The sequence below is a fragment of the Pelodiscus sinensis genome, chromosome 22 (assembly GCF_049634645.1).
Source record: "Pelodiscus sinensis isolate JC-2024 chromosome 22, ASM4963464v1, whole genome shotgun sequence".
Taxonomy (NCBI): domain Eukaryota; kingdom Metazoa; phylum Chordata; order Testudines; family Trionychidae; genus Pelodiscus; species Pelodiscus sinensis.
In genome coordinates, this window is record NC_134732.1 from 13090245 (window position 1) to 13113666 (window position 23422).

Below are 23422 nucleotides of genomic sequence, written 5' to 3' on the forward strand. Positions count from 1 at the left end.
TACATTCAGTCCCCTCAAGCATTTTGGAGGAAAATTTCAAGGAGGGAGAGCCTCTTTCCAATCCCTTTTTATGCAGCACTCTGGTTGGATACACTACATTATCATCAAGGCTTAGCATCCACCTGGACCTCTTGTACATTTTTCAAAGTGAAGGAATCACATTCTTCCCTCCAGGACACATTTCAAAGAGATATTACAAAAACACAAAATGTGCTGAACACTCACAAAGAATACAGCAAGTTCACCTTCGCAAGGTGAGCTCCTTGCTCTCCTTCAGTCTAACCAATTTGTTTAATACCCTATTTTTAGAACGCCATTGAGATCAGAATATGAAAAACTGGATAACTCCTTGTGGCTGAATGAGTCTGGTCTGCTGTCACGTAAGGTAGCTGGCTCTGCTGTTTGACTTTCAGTTGCCTGCCCAGGTCTAGTTTAGGGAAAGAGAACTCCATGATAGACAACACAAAGGAGGGGCTGAAATGCTGCAGTGCAGGCATCTGTCTGAAAGTAAAAGGTACTAGAGAGGTTAAGAAAATACTAACTTTATAAATGGAAAGGAAGTAGAGATTAGAGATGATGGGCAGTGTCTTGAGCTGTGATAGGAACAGTTGCAAGATGAAGACATGATGAACTCCAGCTGCTTACAGCAGTCTTTATGACAGATAAGAGTTGCTGCACCTTTGATATCACTCAAAGTATTAGAAGTTCCAACTGCGATGTGAATAAAGACGCACCATCCCGTCCTGGGTACAAACCCTTCATACTACAGGAACGGGTGCATGTTTTCTCCTTCAGGAGACATAAAAATATCAAGGTCAAGTGAAGATAGGAACAGCTATGCTGTCAGCAATATAGACAAATGAGGTCTTGAAGGACAAGTGGTGCTGTGAGAGAAAGGTCTCTAAAAACCTATTCATCCTCCTACTCCCATCAGTCTAGTCAACAAGCTTAGGCTAGGAAAGTGTCTCCCAGGAACAATAAAGATTTTTTAGCACAGGGAATGTATTTGATCACATACTACAGCTTTTAATGCTGTGGTCTTTGCAACGGCCCTAAATTAATTAATTTGGAAAAGACAGATTTCAGAAGCTGTTGGCAACAGTGTTTATCTTCTGGATACAATCAGCCAATGAACACTTGTTCTGATGATTTAGAACAGTGATTTTCAATTTGTGGTCTGCCAATCCCTAGGGATTCTCAGACTATGTCTAAGATTTTCAAAGAGGTCTGCATCTCCATTTGAATATTTTTAGGGGTTGGCAAGTGAAAAAAGGTTAAAAATGCTGATTTACAATTTCTAATGTGAGATTTCAATAGTGAATTATGTTGTTTTAAAAAGGTCTCCAATAATAGAGCTTTTACCACTGTACTTGGGAAACCATTGCACATCCTCACAGACCTTTTGGAGAGTTTTGAGGGAGGTGTTCTTTGAAAGGCCAGTACTCTCCTCTCATGTATTTCACTTATTTTTCTTAATTAAATTTGGTCATTTTTAAAATCTTCCTGACTCTTAAATACTTCTGTTACAAACAGAACAGTAACCATCAAGGCCATAATGCCAGCAATTAATTAACAATTACAGTAAAACAGTTAACTTTAAGCAGTTTTAGTGCCGTCTACCCTGTGCACTTTGAAATATTAAGGATGGAGATTTTCAAACGTTCAAAGAGCAATTAGGTGGACAAGTCCCAATGAAAGCTGGATGCCTAATTCCCACAGGCACGTCTACACAGCAGCGTTATTCCAAAATAACATAGTGCGCATCTACACTACAAGCCTTTATTTCGAAATAATGTCAAGCTGGAGGACTTCATACTCCGACTCATGGTAACCCTCATTTCACAAGGAGTAAGGGAAGTCGAAGGAAGAGTGTTTTTCCTTCAACTTCCTGCTGTGTAGACAGCACCAAAAGCAGATTTTCAAAGAGGTCTGCACCAAAAGCAGAATTAAGCAAATTTCCCCTCATTCAAATCTCTCCTTCAAACTCAATTCTTCCATGCTACCCACAAAAAGTGATTCAAAATAGCTTAAAAGAAGATAACACTTTTTTCATTGAATGAACAGGATGTGCACATGCCTAAATTCAGTAACTGCCTACTCATACTACTATAACCTTTGTTCGGTCTCATCCCATTCCGTTCCTTCCTCTTATTGTCCCTACTTGGTTATACTATGTGTAACATTAGGCCCTGATTCCTGTAGGTGGGGCAGGGCCTCAACGGCTACATCTAGACTGCAGCGTCCAAGGATTGCATCTGCTTTTACAAAAAAAAAAAAAAAAAAAAATCAGAAAAACGGACGTGCTCTTTCGCCATCCCTGTAAGCCTCGTTCTATGAGACATAAGAAATGTGTTGGAAGAGCAGGTTTTTCCAAAATTTGGCACCGTGTAGACACACCAAATTTTGGAAAAGCCTCTTTCAACGGAAAAGTTTACAACTTACCTTTGTAATCTAGTTGTAGCCAAAGAGCTTATGACTTAAAGGCCTGCACCTACAAACTGACCTATAAGGCTCTGTGTGGTGGAAACCTGTGCAACTCGTACATTAGGTTTTACAGGGAATCTGCCTTTGTGTTTGTTCTGTGATGTGTACCTAATATTAGGCTGATTCAGAAAAAAAAACTGGTTTATTTTTCACAAATTCTGGATATACTACAAGATCAACCCCTAATCCCACGGGGAGATCAGCAAAATAAGATCACTTTTCTTTCAAAAGTGCTTTGATCAGCACTGAAATGGTTAATGTTTGTGTCCATGCAGAACCAATACAGGACTGGGGCTTTAATTTGTCATTAGGTTTCAGCCCCCTTACCCACTCAGATGAATGGAGCAGATCACATTTCTCTGGCTGTTATTGTTTCCAGACATCTGAACACTCAGATAGACAGCACTACATGTTGGATATTCAGTTCATGCTTGGTAGATTTCTTCACAAACGTAAGGGCTAGAAACTGGGAGGAAAATTCCATTCCAACACTAATGAAGTTACTGAATTTATGCAAGGAGAGAATAGGGCCCTTGATTTATTTTAAATTAGAATTGTGTTCTGGAAGAAAGCTATCAGTGTCTATTGGAATTTGAAACATTATGTCATCCATCCAGTCTGGCCTGAAGCAGATTTGGATAGCAATGTTTAAAACACTGGGGATTGGTACACTGTTGGTCCTGCTGTTAATTCCAGCACTGTGCTGTTGGCAGTGCAGTTATGAAAATGCTCGTGTAGACACAGTGTGGTGAAAGCCTTAGAAATGTGTTTCAAATTCAGATTAACCAATGAATATTTAGTGTTTCAGTTTCACTTTTAGTAATCCAGCAATAGAATAAAAGAGCTGTGAACTATACAGGTTAGATACACTGGAAGAAATTTTTAATTCTCTAATTTTGATGCATTGAGGTTCCACTTCAGATCCCCAAAATGTCTTGTTTTCCAAACCCAGCAAAAAAAACAAAAGCATTGCTATTGTAAGGGTTTTTCCATCTTTGACGCCCATACTTTTTTATCCCATCACTTGCCTTTCTCATTCCTCAGGAGAAAAAAGAATGAAAGAGAAGATCACAAAATTACATTACAGAGTTGTTGGATGTTTTTAAATTGTGCATTTTAATAACATCAGATTTAAAAAACAGATTTAACAAGGCAATGAAAGCTTGTTTCATCCCTCATGGCAACATAGTGCAAACAAAATACCACATGAGTTTAGATGCTTAAGGAACTATATTAAAACTATGCCCATGTTTAGCAATTTTCAAGTAAATAAATATTAAAGCAATACATCAAATGTACAATAATATTACCAGAACCATTCAGAAAGTAATGATGTGCAGAAAGTACAGAAGCACATCAGCATCTGTCTGACTCAGTTGTCACTAAATGAAATAAGATTTTCCATCTAAAGTCTGTCAGCTAATTAAGCCAGAGCAGCTCAGTTCACTGAACACAGCAAAACCTCCATCTTTATATAATGTTAAGAATAAACTGGGATTAAAGGAGATTCTGTACCTTTTGCTTCATGAAGCACTGATAAGAAGAGGTAATAGTACCAGGAAGAAACAGCTACTTTTCCTTTCAAACATTGTTCTTACTTTGAAGTACATTTCAAGGAGGCAGGAGGAATAGGGGAATAATGAGTATATCTACTCCTCACTGAAAGAGTTGTTTATGATCATACATATTTTACTTGCAGCTTTTCCATTCATTCAGGCATGTCAGTCTATTTTACCATTCGAGTACCTATATTTCATCTTGAGTATACAAAATAGTTCATCTAGAGTTAGACAAATTAAAAACCCCACTCAGGAGCAAATCAATTGTACTACTTTCCCCTCCCCTGCCTTTACCCCATCCTCTGATGTTGTGCTCTGTGAGGGTTAACAAATGTTTAACTATTTCTGTGCCCTTCCAGATATGCTTGAGGAATTAATCTTGATGTGAGCAGGGGGAAAAAATCTGATTGTTTGCTGTATTATTAGGCAAATCTCAATGTAAAGGACAAAAAAAATACTTCTAATCTTCCTAACGTCCCAGGAATTAAGGGTAGAAAAAGATTAAGTTCTAAGCACATTGTGTGTTCTTTGATGAACTCAACTCCTTATTTCAGCAGGTGAGCAAAAGGAGGAGCAGATGCAGTGCCCCCTGCTGAATCATTGCTTTTTAGGTTTCCATTATATTAGGGTCTAGGCCCATGTAGAATAAAAGTCTCTCTCCCCTGGAGCCAGTCAATATCATTTTCTCCCTTACTTCAGCTCAATGTGGCCAAGTCCAGAGCATTGCACTCCTACTGCACCACTCTGCTGCCAAGCCCAGTCTCTTTCTATTCAGCTTCATTTCATTTGTCCATTTGCTTATGCTGAAGAGGTGATAGAACAGAGTGAGATAGCAATGCACAGAGCAGCCAGGAAGAGAGGTGTGGCACCTGCTGCTCCCTGCAGAAGACTTAAGATGCAATTTGAGGAGGAGAGTATGAAACTGCTATTAAGACAGAGAAGAAATTTCACAAGCTGAGGGTGAATAGTGAGTGAAAGGAAAGATGACTGCATCAGAGGGTACTGAGTAGATAATAAATAGCAAGGCGGTGTGGTTATCTGCTGGAGAGAGACTAGTGTGAAGCTTGTTTCAGAGACAGAAGGGGAGAGTCAGGTGTGCAGCAAGTATTGGTGAGAACATCCAAGGTACACAAGTGGAATTGTGCATCTTCCTTCAATATGTATGGGCGGGTGTATGCATGGATGAGGGGGTTCTGCATATTGGTTGTTTTGTTATGTGTGGGCTAGCTGCTTTTTGCTGGACCTAGTAAAGTTTCTCAAAAATCCTGTATTAAAGGATTAAGGAACTAATCTCACTCCCATTGAAATCAAGGGTGGACTTGAGTTCAAAGAGTGTGAGCTTGGTCTAGATCCCTTTTATAAATAAGTGCCAACATTAAAAGAGAAGGTAATACTAACGGAAGTTACTCAGGCGAATGTCCACAAATGAAGATGGGAACATAACCCTAAATAAATATATCTCTATTGTAATATGTAGGGCATTTTTCATAGAACACAACACTGGAACAGCTGATAATTTCCCTCAAATAAAGAAATTTGCACTGAGGTTTTGGACCATGCATGGTTTTAATCACAACAAGAATCATGTGTCGTAGCCTATTCGGAAATAAATATTCCTTTCTGAGCATAACATTTTGCTTTTAAAATTCATGCAAGAAGCCTCAGAATGGGTCTGGTTTTTGTTTTTAAACATGCTATAATACATAAATTAAAATTCAAAGTGCAGCATATGACATTTTCCTCTTTAAGGTCTTTTAACAAAAATGAAAAAGAAAAGAAACTTCAGTTAATGCCAGAAGTCTGACAGAAACAATTATATGCTATTGAATTCAATCTGCATTACCATCTTTTTTTGCATTTATTCAGTTATTTATGTTAAGAATCATGTCACGAATGCTATTATATATGCAGGGCCTCATTCTTCCACTGATACCAGAGCAACTCAAAGCAAAATCTGGACCACTGTATCCAGAGACCAGCACTCAGATTCAGAAACTAAACAAAAGCTGCTACTGCTGAATGCTACTGGGACACAGAGATATAACTTTTGGATGTCTCTCACTAGTATTAATAAAAATTGTTTAACTAGTTTAAAAAAACAGTGCTATGCTTTTTCTTTCCCACCCTCCCCCACTTTGGGGGAACAGGAAGAAGACTGAGAGTGTTTCAGCCTCTAAACACAGAAGACTATCAAGAGTGGCCATACTTTATCAGACCAATGGTTCAATACACTGTCCCAATACACTGTCTTCTGACAGTGGCTGGTACAACATGCTTCAGCAGAAGCAAACATAATTATCCAGGTTTCCGACAGGGGAAGAGAGTAGGAGGGGTGAAGTGGCTCAGGGTGGTTCACCCAGCATTGAAGGGGAACATAACAGTCTTCAAGTACTGTCATGGGATGAGCACACCCGTTCCCGTCAGAAGGGTGGGCATTGAGCCTCTGAGGCCTCAGTGCTCAACCCCGCATGCATCCTCATGGCCAGAGTCAATAGTAAATCCCTTTCTCACTAGTTCAGCGTGGCCTAGCAGCCAGAGTCACTAGCAACGCCCTCTTCTCAAAGGGCAGTGGAATTAGTGGCCACAGTCACCTAGTCAAAGTATCAGAGGGGTAGCCGTGTCAGTCTGAATCTGCATAAACAACAAGAAGTCCTGTGGCACCTTATAGACCAACAGATGTATTGGAGCATAAGCTTTCATGGGCAGACTCACTTCGCCAGATGCATGTGTACAGTGAACCCTCGTTTATCGCGGTAGATAGGTTCCAAACCCGACCGCGATAGCTGAAAATCCGCGAAGTAGGGACACCATATTTACGTATTTATTTAACATGTATATTCAGACTTTTAAAACCCTCCCTTTACGAAGTACTGTTAACAAACCACCCTTTAATGTACAGAACACTTAATGCATGTACTACAGTACCCTAAACTAAAACAGGCACAAATATTAAAATGTTAGAATATTAAAGTATAAACAAATAAAGATTGTTACTGTACTCACCACGAAAGAAGTTGAAGAAAAACTTGAATGATGATGGCGATGAATTTGCTGCACAGTAGAAATGATGATGATGAAGCTGATGATGTCTTCTACTGTGCAGCCAATGATAGTATTTTACGTCTCTTCAGACGGAGGTGTCTTTTCCTGGGACACCTCTTCAACTTCTTCCTGGGACACTTCTTCAATTTCTTCCGAAGGCATAGTAGCAGGAGGAACTGGCTCTTTTTTGCGAGGCTGGAAGAACATTGTGATCGGAAGTTGCTGCCGCTGCTTCTTTTTTCGCTCGAAGAGCATCCTGTAGGGAGTCATGTCTTCATCGATTTTGTGGCAGAATTGCAGAGAACGAACCATATCCTCGTCCCACTCTTGCGACAATTCTTTCAACTCCTTCGCAAGGTTGCAGAGCTTGGCAAGCCGTTCTAATGTTAAGCCCGTTTCTTCGACAATTTCTTGGGTCTCTTCCTGTGTTTCACTGTCTTCGTCACTGGCCGATTTCGTCAGGTCTTCGAGGTCTGCGTCAGTTAGCGGCTGGGAATGGCAGTCCAACAACTCGTCGACGTCTTCAGTCGTCATGTCGCCAAACCCGTCACCTCCAATTATCGCAGCCAACTGCACAGATTTCCGTACTGCAGAGTGTTGAATCTCAGCAGGTGTAAATCCCTCGTCATCGTAAACAATCTGGGGCCACAACTTCTTCCAGCTCGCATTAACAGTAGCAGATTTCATTTCTTTCAGTGCCTTCTGGATGTTCTGCATGCACGTGGCTATTGTGTACTGCCGCCAGTATGCCTTCAAATTGAATGTTTCATCCTCATCATCTTGGGCAGCATCCACACACGCAACGAGATCCGCCAAGGTATTCTTCGTGTAGAGTGCCTTGAACGCCCTGATAACCCCCTGGTCCATCGGTTGAATTAATGACGTTGTGTTGGGTGGCAGGAACTCAACCTGAATGCCCTCATGCGACAGATCAGTTGCGTGTCCACCAGCGTTATCCATAAGGAGAAGGATCTTAAATGGCAAGCCCTTCTCTAAGAGATATTTACTGACTTGCGGGATAAAACACTGGTGGAACCAGTCGGAGGTCAGCATCTTCGTAATCCATGCTTTTGGATTATGCATCCAGTACACGGGAAGTAGATTCTTATTTTTATTTCTCAAAGCGCGAGGGTTTTTCGATTTGTAAATAAGCCCCGGCTTTAGCAAAAATCCAGCAGCATTGCCACACATCACGAGGGTAACACGATCTTTGAATGCTTTAAAGCCAGAGGCTTTGGCATCTTCTTTGAACAGGAAAGTTCGCGACGGCATTCTCTTCCAAAACAAGCCGGTCTCATCCATATTAAACACTTGTTCGGGCTTGTATCCACCTTCATTGATAATATTCTTAAATGTCTCATTCGCGTAAGTTTCAGCAGCGGTAGTGTCAGCGGAAGCAGCCTCGCCATGCAGGGAAACGCTTTTCAGGCCGAAGCGTTTCTGAAACTTCGCGAACCATCCTTTGCTGGCGGAAAAACGTTGTTTCTGAGGCTGGGAATCAGTGGATGTCCCTGCTTGAGGTTCATCTAGTACATCATCTTCGTCTTCTTCAGCATGGTCGCCATCGTCGTCTTGAGGTTCCTTTGCCGCAAAATTCTCATACAAACTCAAAGCCTTGGTTCGGATGGTGTTCGTATCCAAGGCTATGTTCTTCTTCCGGCAGTCGGCAATCCAGATTGCTAAAGCACCTTCCATACGGACGATCGTTTTATTACGAGCAGTAACAACTCGCTTCGCTGACCTGCTAAAGGTGATGGCAGCCGTCTTTCTAATGTTCGCCTCGTCCTTCTTAATGTAGCGAACGGTGGATTCGTTCACTCCAAAATGGCGGGCTGCGGCCGCGTAACTTCTGCCTTCTTTCAACATATCGAGAAGTGTCACCTTCTCAGCAATCGTCATCATTTTTCGGTGGCGTTTAGGCTCACTACCAGCCTTAGCAGAAGCAGAACGCTTGGGAGCCATTGCAGGGGTTAAACAGAAAGTTCAACAAAAAGTTCAACTTCAAACAGTCACGCACAGCACAGGTTAAAGTTACACAGTAACGTAGCAGCATCTACCCGGCGAGAGAGCGGCAAACAAAGTGGCCGCGAGAAGATGCTACTGGTCGGAAAAAGTCCGCGAAGTCGTGAATCCGCGATGGTCGAACCGCGAAGTAGCGAGGGCTCACTGTATATGCATGAGTCAATAATAACACCCCTTCTCTGCAAAGCAGTCAGGCCTAGCAACCAGGCTGTGTCCAGACTCAAGGGTTTTTTCAAAAAAACTTCATCTGCGTCTACACTACAGCCGCGTTCTTTCGAAATTAAATCGAAAGAACGCGGCTTTTCTTTCGATGGCAGAAAACCTCATTTCATGAGGAAGAACGCCTTTTTTCGAAAGTGCTCTTTCGAAAAAAGGCGTTCTTGAATGCAAACAGGGCTTTTTCAAGAGAGCATCCAGACTGCCTGGGTGCTCTCTTTCGAAAAAGCAGCTTGCTTTTTCTAAAGTACTGCTTGCAGTCTAGACCCTTTTTTTCGAAAGAGGCTTTTTCGAAAGTATCTTTCGAAAAAGCCTCTTTCGAAAGAGGCCTGCAGTCTAGACGTAGCCCCAGAGTCAACAGCTCTACTCCCCTTCACGCAGGGCAGCATGGCTGGACAGTGTAGCCTAACAACCAGTCAATAGCAAAGCTCCTTTCCCACAGGGCAGCGTGGTCTAGCAGCCCAAGACACTAGCAACGCCCTCTTCTTAAAGGGTAGTTAGCAAAAGTAGCTTTCACTATACCTTTCTTTTTAAATAGCACTCTTCAACCCTCACACACCAGTGCGGATTTAGTACATCCCATCACAAGTACATAAAAGGTTGTTATAAAATGGAAGATGATAAAGTATTCTCCTTAATCACTGAGGACAGCACAAGAAATAATGGACTGAAATGTGTGAAGAAATATTTCCTTATGTTTATTTTAAACCTGGCACCCATTAATTTCATGGGGTGATCCCTGGTTCTTCTGTTATGTGAAAGATTAAACTTATTTAAAAAGCAGTGAAAATAGCTTTCTAAGAAAGAAGATTTCTTTGAGAATGTTAAGGATGCAATAGGTGAATAAAATGTTAAAAATTAAGTCTGAGTTGAAGAGTGCTAATTAAAAGGAAAGGGATAGATTGGTATTCTAAGATTCTGGTTTGTAATAAGCAAAACACTTGGCCACAGTGTGTCAGATCTTGGCAGATGTGACTCAGCATTCTAGCTTAAATAAATTATGTGTACAAGGTAGTTCACTATAGGATAGTGAGTGTAAGTATGCAAAGTCTTTCAAATGAGACCCCAAAAACAAAGATCCTGTTTATTCTGTATGGACATAAAAGAATGCATGAAACTTTGTTTTATTTTTATTTTTTTTAAAATAGGGGATAGCCCTGGCTTCCCGGACTCAAATTCTCCTCCTTCTACTGTGCAATGCTCTGGGAAATGGCAAATGTTGATCTCTGTCCAAGGAATGGTGTGTTGGGGGTGATGCTTATGAAGTAGTTTGGGATGGAAGACATTAAATAAATGTAAGATATTATAATAAAATAAAGCCCAGAAGTCTAAGAGTTTCCTCGGGAACCATGAAAAGCATTTGGGAAAAATGTTTCTTATCAATAACCATATACGAACAGTCACAGAGATAAGTTTATGCATGCCTACAGCCATTTTCTGACATCCAACTCTAAAGTAAACTTCTCTGAAGCTGATTTTTTAAAATCTTCTTTTCCCAGTAGAAGTTTGGTTCAAATCTGTTACCAGCCGATATGAACTTGAGCCAATACTCCATATACTGAAGTAGCTGCAAACAACTCTCTTAAGGTTAGGTGGTGGTGTCTTTAATCTCAAACACATTCCAAATACATGCCTAGCTTTTTTAAGGGCCACATTATTCTGGACCAGACAGGATTCTTTTCATGCCAGAGGTTTTTATGTTTCCGTTATAATCCAGCTATTAGACCTGCTGTTTCTGTTTTGATTGAAAGCAAGTGTTTTACCTTAGGCTGTGTCCAGACTCCATGCCTCCGTCGACGGAGGCATGTAGATTAGCCAGATCGGAAGAGGGAAATGAAGCCGCGATTAAAATAATCGCGGCTTCATTTAAATTTAAATGGCTGCCCCGATCTGCCGATCAGCTGTTTGTCGGCAGATCGGGAGAGTCTGGACGCGATGCCCCGACAAAGAAGCCTTTCTTCATCGACACAGGTAAACCTGGTTTCACGAGGCTTACCTGTGTCGATGAAGAAAGGCTTCTTTGTCGGGGCATCGCGTCCAGACTCTCCCGATCTGCCGACAAACAGCTGATCGGCAGATCGGGGCAGCCATTTAAATTTAAATGAAGCCGCGATTATTTTAATCGCGGCTTCATTTCCCTCTTCCGATCTGGCTAATCTACATGCCTCCGTCGACGGAGGCATGGAGTCTGGACACACCCTTAGAGATATACTTCCAAAACCACTTTAATAAAGAAAAACATATGGACCAGAAACCTACCCTAACAAGTAAGTTGATGGTGTCCTTTTTGACAGAAAGAGTAGATCAGAGGTGCGCAATAATTTTCAGTGGGGACCACTCCACGATTTTGGAAAGTGGTCAAGGGCCACACTTTTCTGTGGAGGTGGTACGGGGTCTAGGATGGAGGTTGGCAGAGACGTAGTGAGGGGAAAGCAAAAGGGGGCAGCTGCCCCAGGGCACCACGCTAGGGGAGCACCGGGCTGGGCTGCGGTGGGGCGGGAGGTGCGGGGTGCTGGCCTCAGCTGAGCTGCAGGAGGAGGGAGGTGCTGGGAACCTGGGGCTGGACTCCAGGGGAGGGAGGGACGGAGAGGCAGGGAATCAGCTCTGAGCTCAGCAGGTTTGTGCAGTTTGGGGGGAGGTGCAGGGAAATGGAGCTCAGCTGGGTTGCAAGAGTGAAGAGGTGCGAGGTACTGAGCTGGGTTGGGCTGCCGCGGGAGAGGAAGGTGCAGAGCTCGGACCTCAGCTTGGCTGCAGGAGGAGGGAGGAGCCAGGAACCCACAGCTAGACTCAAGGGGAGAGAGAGGGAGGGGCAAGAAATCAGAGGTGGGCTCAGCAGTTTTGTGGGACTTGGGGGAAGGTAGAAGGAAATGAGGCTCAGCTGTGCTGTAAAGGGCTGCAGGGAACTGGTGCTGCATTCACTTGGACTGTAGGGGATGGTTTTGGGGGAGGTGCAGGGAACCAGCAGGGGTGGGCAGCTCAGTTGGGTTACAGGGGATGGAGGTACAAAGAATCCTAGTAGGGAGCCCTGAAACAACTTCCCCTGGTCCAAAAAATCCCTCATCTGAGATCAGTCAGGTCCAGAGAGTGCCAGACCAGGGAGGTCCAACTTCTACCCAAGTCCCCTCCTTGCACCCTCCCTCCTAGCCAGATACCCTACCCCCAATCTGTTCCTGCTCCCTCCCTCTGGCCAGCCATCCTACATCCAGCCTGCTTCTGCACCCTACTTCCCCCCCTGATCTCACAAACTCACCCCCTTCCATCCGCCACTTCCCTCCCAGATCCTGCACCCCATCCCTGTCCCGCTCCTTGGCAGCCCTCTCACACACACTGAACCCATTATTTTGTCCCCATTTTAGAACCTAAGGGGGCCATAAAATTCCTCAGAAAAGCAAATCTAGCCTATGGAAAGCCCGGAACCTTAGTCCTCCCTATCCCTTCCCCTCGCCCCTTGGGGCTGGAATGCCAGAGGAGTGAGGTGTCTAAGTTGGGGGCCACCTAAGTGAGGGTTGGAGCTCTGGGAGGAGTTTTTTTGTTTCTCACTTGTGTAGTCCCCATCTGATTATTCTGTGGGTCAGTGGTCCCTGATCCAAAAAAAGGTTGCCTACCCCTGCAATAAGTAAAGAAAATATTGAAACCTTTTGAATTGGACATAAATTAATATTTTACTTTATTTAAAATGAAGTTTGATAAACTAACATGAGAAAGTTAAAACACTTAATCTGTTTAATAATTGAAATTAAACCATTCTCCCCAGCAAAATGGCTTGGGCATAATTGTGTAATTAAAGGTGGGTTTCCATTAGCAACTGGCTGTCTGTGGAAAGGTTTATATTGAGACACATGGTCCACGGGCCAAAGAGCTTGAGAACCACTGGAATAGAGGCACCCCTGGCCTCTCCCCATCAAGAGACCGCTGCAGGCTCCCTGCTGCTCCACAAGAGCCCACAGAGAGATCAGATCTGTTACCATGATGGTGAAATCACCATGTTGCTCCAGTGTGGATGATCTTTGTAAGTCTTCCTCATCCAAGTAGTCAATTTAAACAGCATGGCTACGTCTAGACTGGCATGATTTTCCGCAAATGCTTTTAATGGAAAAGTTTTCCGTTAAAAGCATTTTCGGAACAGAGCGTCTAGATTGGCACTGAAGCTTTTCCACAAAAAAGCCCCGATCGCCATTTTCGTGATCGGGGCTTTTTTGCGGAAAACAAATCTCAGCTGTCTACACTAGCCCTTTTGCGCAAAAGGGACTTTTGCCCGAACGGGAACAGCATAGTATTTCCGCAAAAAGCACTGATTTCTTACAGTAGGAAGTCAGTGCTTTTGCGGAAATTCAAGCGGCCAGTGTAGACAGCTGGCAAGTTTTTCCGGAAAAGCAGCTGATTTTCCGGAAAAACTGGCCAGTCTAGACACAGCCCATGGTAAGATACCACGTGAAAACACTTGGTGCATCCATAGAGAGGCAGGATGTTTTGTCTCTCTCCAAAGAGAGTTGTCATGACTTGTGTCTCTGGGTGAACAAGACCCTTTGTGAGCTCTGTGAAGAGGTGAGATGTTTTGACTTCCAGCTTCAAGGGATTTGTTCTTCTGTCTTTGGGGTGCACGTTGCTTTAACCTGAACGGAGCTAGCTGTGACAATGCATTTCTTTGTTATTCTGACACAAAGTGAAATCTGTGCTGAAGACCCCACATTCAGTGAGAGAAAGCGCTGCTGTTAGAAAAAGTAAATTCAAAGTCTCTCCAGTTTTCTTCAAAGATCACCTCTACCAGTTAGTGGGGCTTTTACTGATTGGTCTCTTATATGTCTGAAGGGTGACTAAATGTTATCTGTATCTTTTTGGGTCATATCAACAGATTGTTTTGGGCTCAATCCTAGATTAAAATTTAAATTGTATCAGGCCCTTTGTAAGCAGGCTGGGGAGTGGTCTCATTTGGCAATTATTATTCGGTATTATTTACCTAATATATACATTGCCATCATGGTATTGACATATACATTTCTCAGTACCTTTACATATAAAATAGCCCAGCCCCATTGACCTCCATGGGCAATGTACCTCGTAAGGAGTGATGGGGATACGATGAAGTTGTTTAAACAAATATGTTGCAATGGTAGAAAAAATGTTGTGTGTCTGAAAACTGTAGGTACTGGGGGTACTTATAATTTTTTTAAAGGGGTACTTTATAAAAAAGGTTGAGAAACACTGCTCTAAACCGTTGCTTTTGGTCTCCCTGTTTCCTTTCCCCTTTGACAAGTTGGGCAGGTAGCAGTTTTGGTAAAACTATATCAGACACGTGCACACAGTGCTCGCTCTACCTCAGCTGGTGCTGGATAATCAGAGCCTCAATTCTAAAGGAGTTGGCATTACTGCGGTGATCAATCCTCCCACGTTTTGTTGTGGATTTTGCAAAGAAAATGCTGGTGTTTTCTATAGGTCGCCCACATCTTCCAGTCATAGCAGAGACTTGAGATTAAACGTGGCTTTCTCAACTAAAAGTCTTATACATGTTTGGACGTTGTGATTGTCAATATCTGGCGAGGCAGTCTGCCAAGGGCAAGGCTGGCCTTGAATCTTGATATCTATGGCTTCAGGTGAGTGGCTTGTGTGAAATTTGGAAGAGCAGCTCAGAGAGACCTCTCTCCTTTATTTAAGGATAGAATCTCACAGCAGCCTAAAGGAAAAAGTCCTCGTGGCAGACAGAAAGCCACGCTTGCAGTGTATCCTCAGCCTTAGGCTACTTATTGCTTCAAGTGCCTTTAAGAAAGTGAGGGTGATTCTCATGTTGTGTGCATTTTATTTAAAAGTTTTTTTCTGAGTGTTATTTTAACAGGTAAGTTAATCTCTTACATTCACTGATGTAGCAAAGGACGTGTGGGGAGGTAACTGCCCTTCTGCTCTCCCATCATACCTCTGCTCACCTGCTCCTCCTCCATCCACCACCGCCTGCTGAAGCCTCGTCCCTGCCTCTGCACCCCCAGCCCAACCCTCCTCCCTCTTCAACAGTGCCCGCCCCAAACTGGAAGGAGTGGGGGAAGATGCGGTACAAGCTCCCCCCTCCTCCCAAGGTCAGGCTCAGCTGTACTCCAGGTTTAGGGTCCTGTCACGTGGTAGCAGGGAGGGGGGGGCGCAAATTTTGCTTTTGCCCCCGGGCGCATAACACTCTCGCTATGCTTCTGAAGGCTGGGTGCAAAAAAGTGCTCAGGATAGGGAACTGGGGTGTAGGAGATGGTGTGAGGTCTGAGAGGAAGTTTGGGTAAAGGAGGAGGTTGTGACCTGGGTCAGGGGATTGAGGTGTAGGGTCAAGGAGGAACTATGGGTGCAGGAGAGGATTCTGGCCTGGGGAAGAGTATAGGAGGGAATACACAGTCTGAGAGGGAGTTGTGACCTGGGGCAGGGGGGTGCAGAGGGTTTAATAGTGACCTAAGGGAGGGAGTTGGGATGCGGGAAGGGCAGGGGTTCCAGAAGCAGGCTTTGGCTGGGAGGCACTTACCTAAATGTCTCCCAGCCGGCAACCCTGCAGCATCCACAAGGCAGGTTGGGATCCTGCCTGCTGCAGTCCCAGATTGCTTAAAACTGTAGGCAGTTCCCTCCATGTGGCTCTCAGCTTGCCAATATAGGCACGTTTTCAAGTGAAATGATAAATCATAATTGTGTATTATAATTATTTGTTCTATTATTGCATTTAGGAACCTGAGTTATGGACCAGGACAGTATTGTACTAGGTATTTACTGTAAAAACACAGAACAAAAAGACTCTCTCTTCCCCAAAGAACTTCCAATTTAAGTTAATTTTTCAAATTTTAAAATAACACCAAAATATGCCTTTTTTCTCATTTCTATTTTGCAGAGCAAAGAAACATTGATAAAATAAATAAAAGACTAATTTTTGTCTGTATCTAAAAAAATTTTAATAGGCAAGTGGTTAAACAAAGCAGTTAAAAGGACTGAGATTTTCAAAGCTAGTTTACAGAATTTAGCCACGCAGCTCCAATTAAGTTCAGTAGAAATTGTGTGACCAAATTCTTTTTACAGCTTTTAAATTTCAACTGACATGTGCCTAACATCGTTTCAACCACTTTTCTTTTGTAATTTCTGTATTTTTTAATCTCTCATCATTTTTTAAGTTTATAAAAACTAATTAGAACAAGGACTATATTTGTACTGCACCCAACACAACGAGGTATCAATCTAAACTGAGGTTTTTTTGACATTACCACACTCAATAACTGATTTTTGTTTGTATATAATATTTATACCATGACCAAAACAAATGAAATACTTCTCATCTTTTGCAAGGTATCCCAAATCATTTGTAATATAAATACTATAGAGTGAAACCAACAATCAGCAAAATTAACAATGTTTCAGCTAGTGTGTATGTATGTACAACACTGTCCTCTCCTGTATGAATGCAGAACTGCTCAGCTGCATGTCATAGACTCTATACTACTAGAAGTTAATGCAGGCTACATCTACACTGCACATCAATTTTGAAATAAACTATTCCAGAATAGTTACTCCGAAATAGCTTATTTTGAAATAGCACATCTACACTGCAGGGAAGCCTAAAAATTAGTCCAAGGCAGGCTTTCCTAATGTAGATGTGTTATCTCAATTTAGAGCCCCACAAGGCACTGGGGAGGAATTACTTAGAATGGCCAGGGTGAGGGGCTATTTCGAAATAGCAGCAGTGGAGCATCTACACATGCCTTATTTAGAAATAGCTATTTTGGAATAGGCATTATTCTTCATAAAATGAGGTTTACAGATTTCGGAATAAGCCGTCCGTTATTCCAAAATAACTTTGCTGTGGAGACATACCCAGAGAGTCCACTAGCTCAAGTGGCAGGGGCCAGTACATTTAGAAGAGATTTTGGGTCCTACCCTTGTGATCACTATGAAGTTCTAAATGGCCACAATGTGCAGCATGCTGATGATAGCTAAAATAACCCCGTGCAGCTCTGTTCTTTCTAAGAATTTGTATTTAACACTTACATTATTTTATTATTTGTATTTAAACATTGCAGAACTGTAACACAGCAGCAAACTGAGCTTGGTGCTGACTGCAGCCTGCATCTCCTTGCAGTCCTGAATCCAGCCTTCTAAAATGGAGGATGATGGTCACACACTGCAGCTGAACCGAGCACTCTTACACATCAATAGCATCTATCCCAAATAACCCTAGCAATCCATGGATTTTTTTTTACAATTCATACATCCTTGTTTCACAAGGAAACTAAAAGACTTAGCCAGCATTGCCTGCATCCTTCATGCAGGGGGCTGGCAGTGTGGGGGGTACAGGAGTCAGGGCAAGGCCTTGAGGATGTGGGGGGCAGGGCAGGAGTCTGGTGACATGAGGGTGCAGGAGTCGGGGGTATTGAGGAGGGGTTCAGGCCAGAGAGCTAGGGATGTGGGGGATGTGAGAGTGAGGGTCCCTTCCAGCGGGACTCTCTCCTCCAGCCCCCTCCTGCCAGCAGGAACCTTCCCTCTCCCCTCGGCACTGTGGCCAATGGCCGGGAAGGGGATAAAAGGTTTGGGGCAAAAGGGCTACTTACCAGGACTGCGGACAGGCAAGGTGGCAAGCCCCAGCTGGCCACTCTGTTGGTGCTGTGGCTGCCCCCAACAGTCACTGCAGTATAACTCTCCCCTGTGCTTACTGCCTACTCTCAGGATAGACTCATAGACTCATAGACTTTAAGGTCAGAAGGGACCATTATGATCATCTAGTCTGACCCCCTGCACAGCGCAGGCCACAGAATCTCGCCCACCCCTCTTAGAATAATCCTCTCACCTATGTCTCAGATATTGAAGCCTTCAAATACTTTGAAGGCCCCAGCATGCAGAGAGTCCTTCAGCTGTGATCTGTGCCCAATGCTACAGAGGAAGGCGAAAAACCTCCAGGGCCTCTGCCAATCTACCCTGGAGGAAAATTCCTTCCTGACCCCAAATATGGCGATCAGCTAAACCCTGAGCATGTGGGTAAGACTCACCAGCCAGACACCCAGAAAGTTCCCTATAATGAATGGTCAATTAGTTACCAAGATCATGTTATTTCATCCAACCATCCCCTTATCATAGAATCATAGAACTGGAAGAGACCTCAGAAGGTCGTCAAGTCCAGCCCTCCGCTCTAGGCAGGACCAATCCCATCTAAATCAACCCGGCCAGGGTTTTGTCAAGCCGAGACTTAAACACCTCTAGGGATGGAGACTCCACTACTTCCCTAGGTAACCCATTCCAATGCTTCACTACCCTCCTAGTAAAATAGTTTTTCCTAATATCCAATCTGGACCTCTCCCACCACAACTTGAGACCATTGCTCCTTGTTCTGCCATCTGTCACTACTGAGAACAGCCTCTCTCCAGCCTCTTTGGAACCTCCCTTCAGGAAGTTGAAGGCTGCTATCAAGTCCCCCCTCACTCTTCGCTTCTGCAGACTAAACAGACCCAAGTCCCTCAGCCTCTCCTCGTAGGTCATATGCTCCAGACCCCTAATCATTTTGGTTGCCCTCCGCTGGACCCTCTCCAATGCGTCCGCATCCTTTTTGTAGTGGGGGGCCCAGAACTGGACACAGTACTCCAGATGTGGCCTCACCAAAGCCGAATAAAGGGGAATAATGACATCTCTGGATCTGCTGGCAATGCTCCTCTTAATGCATCCTAATATGCCATTAGCCTTCTTGGCTACAAGGGCACACTGTTGACTCATATCTAGCTTCTCATCCACTGTAACCCCCAGGTCCTTTTCTGCAGAACTACTACTTAACTGGTTGGTCCCCAGCCTGTAACTATGCTTGGGATTCTTCCGTCCCAAGTGCAGGACTCTACACTTGTCTTTGTTGAATCTCATGAGATTTCTAGTGGCCCAATCCTCCAATTTGTCTAAGTCACTCTGGACCCTATCTCTGCCCTTAAGCGTATCTACCTCTCCCCCTAGCTTAGTGTCATCTGCAAACTTGCTGAGGGTGCAATCTATCCCCTCATCCAGGTCATTAATAAAGATATTGAACAAAACTGGTCCTAGAACCGAACCTTGGGGTACTCCACTAGAAACCGACCGCCATCCTGACATTGAGCCATTGATCACTACCCGCTGGGCCCGGCCTTCTAGCCATCTTTCTATGCATCTTACCGTCCATTTATCCAATCCACATTCCCTTAACTTGCTGGCAAGAATATTGTGGGAGACCATATCAAAAGCCTTGCTAAAGTCAAGGTATATAACATCCACTGACTTTCCCATGTCCACTGAGCCAGTTACCTCATCATAGAAGCTAAGGGATAGTATCCCTCGCACTCTGTGCCCCCTCCCTTTCAGTGTTATGAAAAACAGTCCCATTTTCCTGGCACAACCAAACCCTGACCTTGCTGTAAATTAGGATAAGAAGAAGCTGCATATCAAATTTGGTGATCCTAGCTCTTAGGGTATGTCTACTCTACCACCCTAGTTCGAACTAGGGTGGTAATGTAGGCAACCGGAGTTGCAAATGAAGCCCGGGATTTGAATTTCCCGGGCTTCATTTGCATATTGCCGGTCGCCGCCATTTTTAAATGTCCGCTAGTGCGGACTCCGTGCCCCGCAGCTACACGCGGCATGGACTAGGTAGTTCGGATTAGGCTTCCTATTCCTGTTCCTATTCGGAACGAGGAGTAACGGTAGTTCAAATCCCGGGCTTCATTTGCAACTCCGGTTGCCTACATTAACCACCCTAGTTCTAACTAGGGTGGTAGTGTAGACATACCCTTACTGTTTAGGAGGAATTCTTGAACAAACAGACTAATGGACAGACAAACAGATGCACATTTCTAAACTATATAGACAGATTTTCAGTTTGACTTGGTTTCTTGAAACCCCAAAATGATAATTTGCCTTTGACTTGTGTATGGACTACAGAGTCAAGCTTTGTATTTGCAGCTGGTACCACATGTACATAAAACTTAGTCTGGGCCAAACTATGCCCACAGCAGTTACTGTGGTGCAACTCCAATCAGTTCCAATGGACACTCATGTACATGAAGGCAGAACTGAGATCTTAACGTCTTTTGTTTACTGCATAGAACATCTAAATTTGCAGAAGGCAATAACATTTTTCTTAACCAATGGATCTCTGTTTAGACTCTCTCTGAAGCTACAGTAGATTTTCCACAACAGAAGCCTCTCTCTCTGCTCTCATGAACAATATCCCAGCAAAAATAAATGAATGTATCAAAGTAGGTGGAAAATAAAGGGAAAATATTTGTACAAAATGCTGATCCACCAAAAGCACACAAAGCACTTATTCAGTAGAAAACATGAATACTATAATCTGAGGCAAATTACCAAGCATCAATTAAGATGCAAAACTACAGTACAAAAAAGGGTTCATACACTTCATGTTGTCAGAAGAACCTGTTTCCAACAAGGATAGCAGAACTGTAGTGCTCTACAGGACTGTCATTCAGCTGTCCTGTCTATTTGTTCAATGTTACATGAGATTCTCTTAGAAAGATAAGAAATTATGAGCAGCTGAAGAGAAACATTTAGGTCTAAACCCATTATGCTTGATTAAATAGTCATGCAAGGAGGAATAAGAAGAGGTCACTCACTATCAGCCTTCACAATGTGAGGACAAAAAACAGTTATTGACTGTACCCTACACACGATATCCACGCACATGATTCAAACAACAGTTTTTTACAGTATTAACAAACTGTGGAAGTGAGACACAGAGAAATTAAGCATCCACACCAGGGCTGAGCAAGCTACCTCTCTCAGGCTGGAATCAGCCTGCCAAGCCACCGGATCTGGCCTGCGGATGCCCTTCCCAGGATCCTCAAGCACGCATCAGCCCTACTCTAAATGCAGGGCTGCTTTGTGCGACTCTCTACTCTGGAGGTGATCTCCCTGCCCCCAGACCAATCCTCAGCTCCTATTGGTCAGAAACAACCAGCCAATAGAAACTGACCCCAGCAGATTTCTCATCTCCTATTGGCCAGAAACAGCCAGCCAATAGGAGCTGAGAGATTGGCCTGGGGGATGGGGGCAATACAAGCCTTTCCCCCCTCCCAGAGTTGAGAGTCAAGTTGAGAGTCAGGTGGAGGGAGCAGGTTGCATTTTCAATGTTCTGGGGCTGCAGCAGGCAGAAAGCCCAGCTGGCTTTGGGGTGCTGCAGGCTGGGAGATGCTTAGGTAAGTGCCTCCTAGTCAAAGCCTGCTTCTGGCACCCTATCTCTCCCAGATCCCAACTCCCTCCCCCAGGTCACCTTCCAAACCCCCTGCACTCTCCCTGCCCCAGGTCACAACTCCCTCCCAGACACTGTACCCCCTCCCTCACCTCTCCCCCAGGCCAGAATCCTCTCCTGCACCTCCACTTCCTCCCTGACCCTACACCTCAATCCCCTGACCCAGGTCATAACCCCCTTCTTCACCCAAACTCCCTCTCAGACCTCACATCATCTCCTGCACCCCAGTCTTTTACCGTGTGTGCCCTTCTCCACCCAGCCTCCATCCTAGATCCCCCCACACATCGTCCACAGAAAAGTATGGCCCTTGGCCACTTTCCGAAATCTTGGAGTGGCCCTCCACCAAAAATTATTACCCACCCCTGGTCTACACAGAACCCTTACGTCAAAATAAGCTACACAATTTGTAGCTTTTTCAAGGTAATTTTGAAATAGCTTTGGTGCTATCTACACAACACCAAATTTCAAAATAAAGCACTATTCCAACAAGTCCCTTAACCCTTATGGAATGAGGGCTACAAAGGACACCGGAATAGCGTGCGCATTATTTATTTTGAAATATATTTTGAAATAGCAGGCGCGTTTAATGACGCGGAATAGCTATTTCGGGATAGTTCCAGTAAACTGAAATAGCCCTGCTGTCTAGACGTAGACTAAATCCTCTAAGATTCAAAGAAGTCATGTGATCATTTTGCACTGTAACATACATAGGCACTGACAGGACATGTTATGCTGTCAGAATATTTGTACAACACTGAGTAGGCAATGAATAGATAGATCAGTAAATATCCCCATTTTCCAGATACAGAAGATGAAGGGAATGATCAACTGATTTGCCAAAAGCCATAGCAAGTATCAAATAAAGTACTGTAAGCCAAAAATTCCTGGGCCACAGCACTGTGATGTAACAATCTGATCACTTTGTTCTGGCACACAGATTTAGGGCAGGATTTTGAAATCCAGTCAGGGTTGGTCTAACTCAGATAACATTGTGCCACTCTGGCAGATTTGTATTAAAAGCCCACATCTGAGCAGAATTTTGGCTGTTATTGAATCACCATAACATTCTTATTTCAGTTGTGACAGAATAGGCAAGAAGAACAATCTATTTTTTACCCACCCAGCTTTCCATTAAGTCATCCTTGCCTAATCCATCATTAAAAACAAACATTTTGAATCTTACCTTGAACACATGTTTTTTTAATCTATTCATGTCTTTCTTTTTTAGTATTGCCCAATGGAAGATAAATATTGGTTTCAACTTGCTATGGTTCAATGTAGAGATTAAAATGAAAGTTGTTCATCTGAAGAAGTGAGCTGTACCCACCAAAGCTCATGATGCCATCTACATGTTTTGTTAATCTTTAAGGTGCTGCTAGACCAGTGGTCTCCAAACTTTTTACACCCAAGATCACTTTTTAAATGACAGACCAAGCCAAGATCTACCGCCCCACCTCTTCCCTGAAGCCCCTCCCCTTCCTTGAAGCCCCGCCTTCTCTATTCTCCTCCTCTCCATCACTTGCTATCCCCAATCCTTATACTGATGCTTTTTTTTTTTGTTTGTTTTTTATTCTTCTGTAGGAAGAGGTTTTTCCAACATTTGGCCTGTCTACACTGGACCAAATGTCAGGAAAAAAAACCCTTCTTTTGGAAGCCCCCTTATTCCTTGTGGAAAGAGGAATATAGGGGTGACCAAAAGAGCCTGTTTGCTCTTCCACTAAAAAAGTGGAAGAACAAACGCAACCCTGGATGCCGAAGAGTTTTACTGGGATATCTCCAGAATCCTGAAAAACTCCTGCAGTCTAGCTGGACCCTTGCTGTGTTGAGACAGGATGTGTAGGCTCTGGGGTGGGAATGGCTGGAGGGGTGAGAGGTGCAA

At 43.6% G+C, this 23422-nt stretch overlaps 1 protein-coding gene across 2 annotated transcripts in view; it reads right to left on the bottom strand.

Moving 5' to 3' along the window:
- Positions 1–23422, bottom strand: part of FNBP1 (formin binding protein 1) — a 170939-nt gene that overhangs the window by 118568 nt on the left and 28949 nt on the right. The window lies entirely within an intron of this gene.